Consider the following 10,902-nt stretch of genomic DNA (forward strand, 5'->3'; position numbering starts at 1 on the left):
ATGTTGTCTGTGGCTTGAACTTGTGACAGACATGTGCTGATCAGGCATGTGGTCAACAATATTATCGCCATTGTCTTGCTGAGCTCTCTCTGTTGCATGTTCTTTATTATTCTGTATCGTGGCTGGTCTTTCTTTGGGAACTCTTGTGCAGTGATTCAGATAGTACCAAGTGCTGCTTCCTTCTACTTGAACAGCAGTTGGTGTTGCTGCTGTGACGTTATACGGCCCTTCCCTTCTTGGCTCGTTCCATTTCCTTCTGAATACTCTCAGATAGACCTGATCTCCTGGGGTGATGGGACAGCTGGTTTCCGTCTGCTCCGACAGCTCCTTTCTTTTTTCCTGCGCACAAATAGCTTTATGGATAGCCGTTAGCTCTTTCATGTATGATTTTAACTCCATTGGTAGTTGTTCTAGTGGGGGTCCTTTGTATGGACCTCTGTTACATGGTGCAGGCATCATGCGTCCAGTAAGCATTTGGTGAGGTGTTAGATGTGTGTTTCGGTTAGTTTGCATGGGGTAACTCATCAGTGCAAGAGGCAAAGCATCAACCCAATTTAATTTAGTGCTTGCACATATTTTGTTAATTTTGGATTTGAGAAGACCATTTACTTTTTCAACTTGTCCCTGGGATTGAGGATGGTAAACACAGCCTAGTCTTTGTTTTATTCTCAAATTCTGTAGGACTTGTTTTATAGTTTTTTGGATAAAAGCTGATCCATTGTCCGAACTTATTTCTGAAGGAATTCCAAATCTTGGAAACACTTCTCTTGTCAAAAATTTGATTACCGTTCCTGCTCCCTCATCTGCTGATGGTACTGCTTCTTACCCACCGGCTAAACCTATCGACAACCACAAGCATGTATCTCTTTCCCTGTACCCGTTTTATCATGTCTACATAATCCATAACTAAATGTTTGAAAGGACCTTCTGGCACCGGTATATGTCCTACTGGGGTCGTTATACCCTTTCTGACATTGTATTTAGCACAGACTTCACATGTAGACAAAACCTCTCCTACCATCGCATTACAAGTATGGAGACCAATATCCTTGTCGTTTAATTTTCCTTATGACTTCCCCCTTTGCACAATGGTCAAAACCATGTGCCTCTAGGATAAGAATATTTAGAAGTGATGTGGGTGCAATAATTTGTCCTTCGTGTGATCGCCAAATATTTTGTGAATCTTTTGTTGCTCCTCTTTGATGCCACATTGACTGTTCATATGGACCTGCTTGCTGCTGAATTTGGACTATGTCATTTAAGCTTGGCTGTGGTTCTATAATAACTTCTGGGGCTAACATAGCTACCTTGCAGCCAGAGGCCTTCTTAGCTTCTGAGTCAGCTAGGTTGTTTCCTTTAACCACAAGGTCATTTCCCTTTTTGTGTGCTTGGCATTTCACAACCGCCAGATGCTTTGGTAACATCATAGCAGAAATCAGTTGTTCTATCTGCTCGGCATGCTGAATGGGGGTTCCATCACTTCTTTTAAACCCTCTCTGTTTCCATACCGCACCAAAGAGGTGACACACACCATGTGCATATGCGGAATCTGTGAAAATATTGGCTGTCTGTCCCTTTGCTAGTGTACATGCGGCCGTAAGAGCTTTTAATTCCGCTAGTTGTGAGGAGCAAGGTTGTGTGCAATGTTGAGATAACACTGATACGAATTCTTCTCCATCTTTCTGTATTATAGCATAACCCGAATGAATGCCTAAGTGATCTCTAAAACTGGACCCATCTACAAAGTAAGTAACTTCAGCTTCAGGGATCGGATTAGATTCAAGGTCCGGACGTAATCTGGTGAATGCTAACGAGTTTGCTACACAATCATGCGGTGTACCTTCATACTCCAAGGGTATCGATTCTGCAGGATTAATGGTATTAAATTGTTTAATAGTAATGTCTGGATATGTAAGTAGTGTTGTATATGCTAATGTATGGGCTGGTGTTAAAACAAATTTCCCTTGTTCAATTAATTCAGCTGTTTTGTGATGTGTATAAATCAAAACTGGGTATCCCATAGTTATTTTAGATGCTTTTTCATACATTAGATTAACTGCTGCAAGACCTTGTTGGTAGCATGGGGGATATCCTTGAGCTACATTATCTAGTTTGGTGCTGTAATAAGCGATAGGCTGTTTTTTCCTACCGCTACATGTGTCCTGCATTAATGTGGCGGATGCGTATCCATCAACCCTGTTTGCAACATAAAGGTGAAATGGTTTATTGTAGTCCGGTGTACTTAAAGCTGGTGCCTTTTGTAACTCTTTTTTAATTGATTCAAAGGCCATTAGGGCATCTGTGTGCCATGTTAAAGAGGCCTTTGAGTTTTGTAACCCTGCTTGTTTCATGAGATCTCTTAATGGTCCAGTTTTTATTGCATAATCTTCTATCCAGTCACTACTGAAACCAGTCATTCCTAGAAATGTCATCATTTGACCTACTGTTTGTGGCTGGGGTACTTTACTTATGCCTTCTAGATGTATGGGTGCAATGCTTTTTGTACCGAAGGAAATCAAACGTCCTAGATATTCTACTTCTGGCAAGCAATATTGCAGTTTGGTTTTGGATACTTTGTAACCTCCTTAAGCTAATTTCGTCAGTACTTTGATGGAATCTCTATGACATTGATCTAGAGATGTTGAGCAGATGATCACATCATCCATGTACTGTAAACAGGTGCTCTCTAGCATAAGGTCTTCTAGGTCGGTCTTGAGAACCTGGTTAAATATGTGTGGTGACAATTTATATCCCATTGGGAGTCTGGCATAGGTGTATTGTTTACCTGCATACGTAAATGCAAACAGATACCTACTTTCCTCTGCTACAGGAATACTGAAAAAGGCAGAGCAAAGGTCAATTACTGTAAAGTACTTGGCTCGAGGGGGGATGTTTGTTAGCAATGTGTGAGGGTTGGGAACATCTGTTGGCCAATCTTCTGTTATAGCATTGATTGCTTTCAGATCATGTACAAGACTCCATTTGACTTTGTTTGCTTTGAGTATAGGATAGATGGGTGTGTTGCAGTAACTGTTTGTTTCTACTAACACTTTTGCTGTAACAAGTCCCTCAATTGTGGTTTTTATGCCTAATTCAGCCTCTTGACTCAATGGGTATTGTATATTCCGAGGAAGGCGTGCATTTGGTTTTAGCCTCACTTGTACTGGACTGGCTGACCTTACTAACCCTACGTCTGTCTCATGCTGGGACCATAGCTCAGCCGGCACCTGGTTTATTGCCCCCTGCAAAAGTTCAGCCGTAGTTCTTTCTGAGTCTGGTGTTGCCATTACTTGCTCGGATGGCTTTTGTTTGATAATCACCTCCTGTGGAATGCCTAATAATGAAGTACCACATAGAATTTTTATGTAGTTTTGGTCAATGGAATGAAAGATTAACGGATTTATTGTCGGTTCCCATTTACTTTGTGTGGCTTGTTTCATCATCTGTCCTAAATGCTTGGTTTCCCATTTTTTCCCTACATATAAAGGTATATGCGGTACTGAATCATTCATATCAAACCATTTGTTTATGAATTCGTTTTTTGTTATTTTTAAGGCTGCTCCTTTTTCACCTATTATTATGTATTGTGAGATAATTTAAATTTTTTGTTCTTTTGTTTCTTCCTGCCATTCTTCTTCTAGAATTTTGTTTCTTGTTGGGTCATATTTCATTATGCAATGAAATCCTGTCTTGGGTATTCGTAACTCGGGGGTCTGTGCTTCAATGAATTTACCCCATTCGTCAATGATCTGTTTTACATCCTCTTCTATCTGCCCTATCCAATATACATTTGCTTCAGCATCGGAAATCATCATTTGAGCTCCCTGCATATCTACATACACTCCGTCAGTAGAGCACCAAATTTGCAAGCCTAATTTACACAATGCATCTCTTCCTAATAGGTTAATCGGAGTTTGATCTGATATCAGAATAGGCATGGTTACACTTTTGTCTTTTGTTTGTAGGCAAATTGGAGCCGTCATAGGGATTAATTGTACTTGTCCCAAGAATCCTACTGTCTTTACAAATTTTCCAGACATGGGGAGGTGTGAGGCATAATTTGATTTTACACATGTATAGACTGCTCCTGTGTCTATCATCATTGGAATTGTTTTGCCTTCTACTTCTATTTGCAATATGGGTTCTTGATTTGCATTGGTTGTTAAAACTGGTAGTAGACTCTCCCCTATAAGATTCTCTGGGCACCCCTAATAATTTGGATTTCTCCATGGGCCTGCAAAATTTTGATAGTGTGTCTGGTTCCCCGCCCACCTTCTAAACTCAGGGTCTGCTGTCCATGGGTGGGGACAATCTCTTCTTATATGTCCTGGCTGTCCACATCTCCAGCACAGTCCTGGAGGAAGATTAACAGCTCTGTTTCCTCCTTTTGGAGGTTGCAGTTGTTTTCTTTTCCACTCAGGGGGTCCTGGCTGGGCATAGACATTAACAATGGGTGTAGGTGTCAGGGTTGTATTTGGAGGGGTCAATGTGGGCACAGCTGGGTGTGAAACGTCAATGGGAGCCATTAAACTCATTTGGTTGGACTCCTCAGTTTTCACCACTGCTTGAGTCTTTTTCTTGTTTCTAGCTGTTAGTTCCTCAAGTTGCAAGTCAGTTTTCGTTGAAGGTCTTTTTTTTGCTCTTTGAGCCTCAACTCATTTTTCCTATATACTGTAGTTCAACCGCATGAGTCACATGATCACAAAACTCTTTGTGTGATTTGGAGGTCAAACCGACTACATCCTCCAGCTTGCTTTTTACAGTTAGTGGCATGGCCTCTATTACAGAGTTTCTGAACAATGTAGACATAAGAGGGTCACCTTCTGGATTCCCTTCAGTTTCTTGTCTCCATCTTTTCAATTGTCTCTGTACATAGGTGATGGGATTTTCAGTTTCCCCCAACTGGTCTCCCCTCAATGCTTTCGGGTTGACCCTAGTGGGGTACTCAGCTCGTAGGGCCTGCCACAGGTCGGGACGGTGTGCATCAAACTCAATGCCGTCCATGTTATGAGTGTCCACTGCTCCCTCGAGGCCCGCTGCCTGTAAGATTTCTTCCATCTTTATTCCTCCTATAGTTTTTGGTAGGAGTGCTTTGACATCCCCCACGGCCAAAAGTTTGCCTGCTGTCTCTTCCTCAAACACCCTAATCCATTTTCCAGCTCCCTCGTGCATGTCAGGTAACCGGGTGATCAGACACTCTACATCTTGTGTTGCCCATGGAATATATTGAGCCCCTGTACCCTTAATTAAAATTGGAAGCTGTTTGTTATGCAATCTTAATCGTCCTTTATGGAGTGTTTCCCTGTTCTCATCAGATGCAAACTCTCTTAACCTCATTTCTGTATCTTTGAATTTTTGTGTTATTTCTTCTTCTAGCATTCTTCTTCTTCACATCCCACAACCCTCCATCTTGCCCCCTCTCACATCTGGACTCAAAGGGAAACTACGTCGAATGCTGTTCATTGACTTCAGCTCAGCAATCAACACCATCATCCCTCAGCAACTGATAGAGAAGCTAAGCCTGCTGGGCCTGAACACCTCTCTCTGCAACTGGATCCTGGACTTTCTGACAGGCAGACCTCAGTCAGTCCGGATCGGGAACAGCATCTCCAGCACCACCACACTGAACACTGGAGCTCCTCAGGGCTGTGTGCTCAGTCCACTGCTGTTCACCTTGCTGACTCAGCTCCAATCACATCATCAAGTTCGCTGATGACACGACCGTGGTGGGTCTCATCAGCAAGAACGATGAGTCAGCATACAGAGATGAGGTGCAGCAGCTCACAACTTTGGTGTAGAGCCAACAATCTATCTCTGAACGTCGACAAGACAAAGGAGATGATTGTTGACTTCAAGCGAGCAAAGAGTGACCATTCTCCGCTGTCCATCGATGGGTCCAAGGTGGAGACCGTCAAGAGCACCAAATTCCTTGGTGTTCATCTGGCGGATAACTTCACCTGGTCACTCAACACCAGCTCCATCACCAAGAAAGCCCAGCAGCGCCTCTACTTCTTGAGGAGGCTGAGGAAAGCTCATCTACCTCCACCCATCCAGACTATGTTCTATAGGGGGACCATTGAGAGCGTTCTGTGCAGTTGCATCACTGCCTGGTTTGGGAATTGCACCGTATCGGATCGCAAGACCCTCCAAAGGATAGTGAGGACAGCTGAAAAGCCATCAGACTCCTCAATAACCACACCTGAATGGCCTTCCTGTCCCATAAGCATTCTTGCACGTCATATTTATTGTTGTGAACCTCATATTTATTGTTGTTTGTATTTTGTGTTCTTGCACTAATTATGTCTTTGCTTTGCACTAATTTTGTCTTTGCACTGTTTGCACTAGTTTGCACACTGGGTTTGCACTCTACTCCCTTGCTGTTTGCACTATTCCGCACACTTTGCACTTTATGTGGCTAAGACACTGTCTTAGCTCAATATGTGAGTTCTTTTGTATTGTGTTGTAAGTGTGACTCTATGTAGCACCAGGTCCTGGAGAAATGTTGTCTCCTTTCACTATGTACTGCACAGCTATATGTAGTTGAAATGACAATAAAAGCCACTTGACTTGACTTGACTTGACTTATTGCACGTGAGCGATCGCCAGTGGGGGAGGGGAAATTCGGACCACGTTAATGGAGATCGGCGTGAGTTACCTAAAATGTCCCAAGAATTAAAGTGCTAAATAATGTAGAGTATGTTATTATATATGTTTACTGAGCATGCAGTAATTCTTATACTTTATACTGTGTTGAGGGAGAGCAACGAAATGTGAGATCAGTGTAAATGACCATGTGAGCTTTTGCTGTGTGCTTCAGGAATCAGTCGGAGTAAGTGTTGCTTATTTAATTTTCCCAAAGTCTGGAGCATTTTGTGTATTTTCTGATTAATATGCTTATACAAAGCTATAGATGTGCAAATGGGGTATGTATGTTTATGTTCTTTTTGTTCTTTGTTTGTTTAAACAGGAGGGCACATATAGGCCACTGCCGTTGTTTTATACGCCATTTATATGTTTTTGTAACCTTGTTTGCACTAGGGTAAAATTGAAGGGCCTGTGAATATTGGGTTTTGGTAACAGAGGCCGATCCTGTGAAATATATTCAGGAAAGTTGTAATTTTGTTTCTGGAGACCACTGACGTTAATTAGGTGGTTGTCTCTGTAAATTTATTTATTTTTATTTTCTTTACTTTGTCTTAGATGGCCCTGAATTAAACCTTAATGCTGAGTTTCCTTTAAGGCTCAGTCAAGAATAAAAGAACCCTTATTTGTTAGATGTTCTGGTGGTGTATATATATATATATATATATATATATATATATATATATATATATATATATATATATATATATATATATATATATATATATATATATATATATATATATATATATATATATATATACACACACAAGTGTCAGCTGCCTCTGCCCTTACTGTCAAGATCATCCCATCTCTTATTCACTGCCCTTCACCAGGCTCCCAACAGAGTACAGAGTTGCAAACTTAGCAACATTTCATACTCTGTTGGCAATATTTTTCCAAGAAAGCAACTAGTGACAAATCTAGCAACTTCCTGAAAAAAACTGTTATGAGTGTCTGTGATTTACTGGTACTTGCACTTGCGAAAGATTTTGGTTTGCCTGTGCACACACACCTCTCTCTGCATCTGCTCTTTTGGCCAAAATCACAGCCCTTGTTTTTATCTTTTGTGTATTTTATTTCATTAGATAATGACCACACGATTATAATTTGCATATTCATTCTGATAACAGAAACAGTAAAAAAATGGTTATATTGAAAGAAGTTGGCACATGTAATGAGGTACAACTCAATTTTTTTTTAAATCAGCAGAATCTCAAGTTTGTGAGTCGTAAAACTGATCAATGACCATCTGGCGATGCCTGGGCTTTCTTCCTAGGACTGGTCTTTGTCTCTCAGGGATCAAAACTCATGAAAACAAACCTAATTAACACTGAACACAGCCTTTTTGTTGACTGAGTCCAATAGCAGACCATATGTGCGAGGAATCTTTAACCCGAACCAGCATAAATTAATCGAATAAACACAAGCATTTCATGTACAAATGTGATTGGTCGTGGAAAGGATTCCCAAATCTCCACAGCATGACCCCAGTGACCACACATCTTGGCTATCATTTGCCATGTCATGGTGCAAATGAGTGTTTGTTATCTGTTACTATATGAGTGGTAGGAAATATGTGCGTTTAAATGCATGTGTGTGTGTTTGTAGAATAGTCATGTTTCAGAATAGAATAGCTCAAACTTGTGTTTCATTATTACTTGTATTGTTGTAAGGAGCTGAATCAAAAACCCGTAATGCAATAAGACTAATCTGAGAAGGGATATCCAAAGGAAAAAAAAGGACTTCAAAAAGAGAGTAAACAACATTCTTCCTCCTGTCACACCGTCACTCCCCTCATCAACCAATCCCGCCACCTGTTCACGATCCCGATCTCCAGAGTACTGATTACCCACACCTGCAGCCACTCAGTCCAGTCACTTCATATACCTGTGCACCACAGTTAGTTAGTGGCTGATCTCAAGGTTACTATCCGCAAACTCTGATCAATTCTCTACCTGTTTGTCTACCCATGGAATCTGTCTGCCTGAACGCCGAACTCTTTGACGACTACGATCCTCTGCCAAGGAAAGTTGTATATGATCTTTGTACTTTATAGTAGATTTTCAGTTTCCTTTATTCTGCTGAATGCTGCTGTATGCTTTTTGTTATTAAACTGACTGGGTTCAGTTGTATTCAGAGTCTGTCTCGTTGACCAGAGCCTGAAAGAAGATCAGCCCCTAAAAGGAAAGTGGAAAAGGAGATTAAAGATGGATTCGCAAGAGGGTTCGCCGAGCGAAACTTACCAGCTGATTGTTCAGGCCCTGCATGATGCCCTTCCCCCACAAGTTGCTCCTACCTGCCCCATAGCACAGCCAGCACCCTTCACTGGAGATGCAGCCATGTGTGACGGCTTTCTTCTCCAATGTTCTCTGTATTTAGAAATGAAACCACAGATCTTCCCCACTGAGCGAGGCAAGGTTGCCTTCATCTCTTTGCTCACGGGCAGAGAGTTGCAGTGGGCGCAAGCTTTTTGGAACTCGCAAAGCCCAAGGGTAAGCTCCCTGGATGTGTTCGTGGAGCACTTTAAGGAGGTGTTCGGCCTGTCTACCACCCGCGTGACAGCTCACGACAAGCTTCTCCAGCTCAGGCAGGCAGATTTACCCATGCACGAATATATTCTCTGCTTTCGCGTGCTAGCTTTTGGGGAGCGGATGGAATGGTAGGCAGGCCTTACTTTCAGTTTTCCGCCGGGGATTAAATCCCTCCATTTGCCAACAGATGGCAATATATGATGATAATGTCAACCTAGAAACATTCCTACAAAAAACCAACTGTGATGCCCAACACAGAAACACAACCTATCACACTGAACATCTCTCTTCCCACACCTGAGCCCATGATAACTGACACTTACCACCTGACTGCTTAGGAAAGAGGCCGCCAAATCAAGGATGGACTGTCTACATTGTGACTCTCCTGCTCATCTCCTCCACACCTGTCCGGTTTGTCCAGCGCGCCCTGCGGCAAGTGTTACCACTTTAATCCCATCAGATTCCAACATTCCACACTCCAATTCTAATCTCATCTACCATGACAAACTTTTCCCAGTTAAGGTGCTGGTGGATTCTGGAGCCGCCGGACTCTCATTTCTTCTGAGTCTGACACGGCTTTGTATTCCCCGTCTACCAAATAACCACCATCCAAGGAAAGCCCCTGGGCAAGGGTCTAGTCCGCCACTGTGCACCGCCTCTCTCCCTACAAATCGGTATTCTTCACACTGAATCCCTGTCAATACTCGTGCTGGAGGACGCTAATATGGACGTGGTGTTGGGACGTCCGTGGCTTGCCCGACACCAGCCAATGGTGAACTGGGAGCGGGTGAGGTATTAAAATGGCGTGTGCTCTGCCAGGAGAACTGTTTGACAGCAGTGAACAAACCCCAGTCAAGTCAACTTGTCTGTAATTCTACCTCCATAGAAAGTCCTGATACCCAACCTGTTGCTCCTATTCCACCAGAATACCACTCCCACTCGGATGTTTTCAGTAAAACCACAGCCACTCTCCTGCCACCGCACCGTCCATGGGCCTGCGCCATCGACCTGCTGCGTGGTGCCAAGTTACCCAAGGGTTGAATTTATCCCCTGTCGGTCCTGGAGAGAGAGGCCATGGAGGAGTATGTGAGTGAAGCCTTACAACAGGGGTTTATTCGACCGTCCACCTCACCAGCCGCGTCCAGCTTTTTCTTTGTGTCTGCTACCGCCTTCTGGACTCGGTACATACCTCTCCGGGCCTACTGTCATCAATATCAGGACAACTGGAGCCAGTTTCTACCCTGGGCCGAATACGCCCCGAAATTCCCTCTGTCAACGCACAACCAGGTTAACTTCTTTCCAATGCATCCTAGGCTACCAACCCCCTCTGTTTTCCTGGACCGGTGAACAAGCGGATGTCCCAGCAGTATATTACTGGTTCTGTGAGAGCGAGAGGGTATGGGACTCAGCTCATGTCCTTCTCCAGCGGGCAATTTGGAGACACAAAGCTCAAGCTGACACTCGCAGAGCTAACACGCTCATCTATCAACCAGGTGACCAGGTCTGGCTGTCCACCAGGCACATTCGTTTCCGACTGCCCTGCAAGAAGCTGAGTCCCCGGTACATAGGTCCCTTTCCTATCAGACGGCGCATTAATGAAGTCACGTACCAACTGCACTTGCCTAACCACTACCGTATGTCCTCCACCTTTCACGTTTCCCTATTGAAACCATATACTGATCCTCTTATTCCTCCCTCCACAGAGAACAAGGTACCCACCCCCTTT

Source organism: Puntigrus tetrazona, chromosome 18 (genome assembly GCF_018831695.1).
Source record: "Puntigrus tetrazona isolate hp1 chromosome 18, ASM1883169v1, whole genome shotgun sequence".
Lineage (NCBI taxonomy): Eukaryota > Metazoa > Chordata > Actinopteri > Cypriniformes > Cyprinidae > Puntigrus > Puntigrus tetrazona.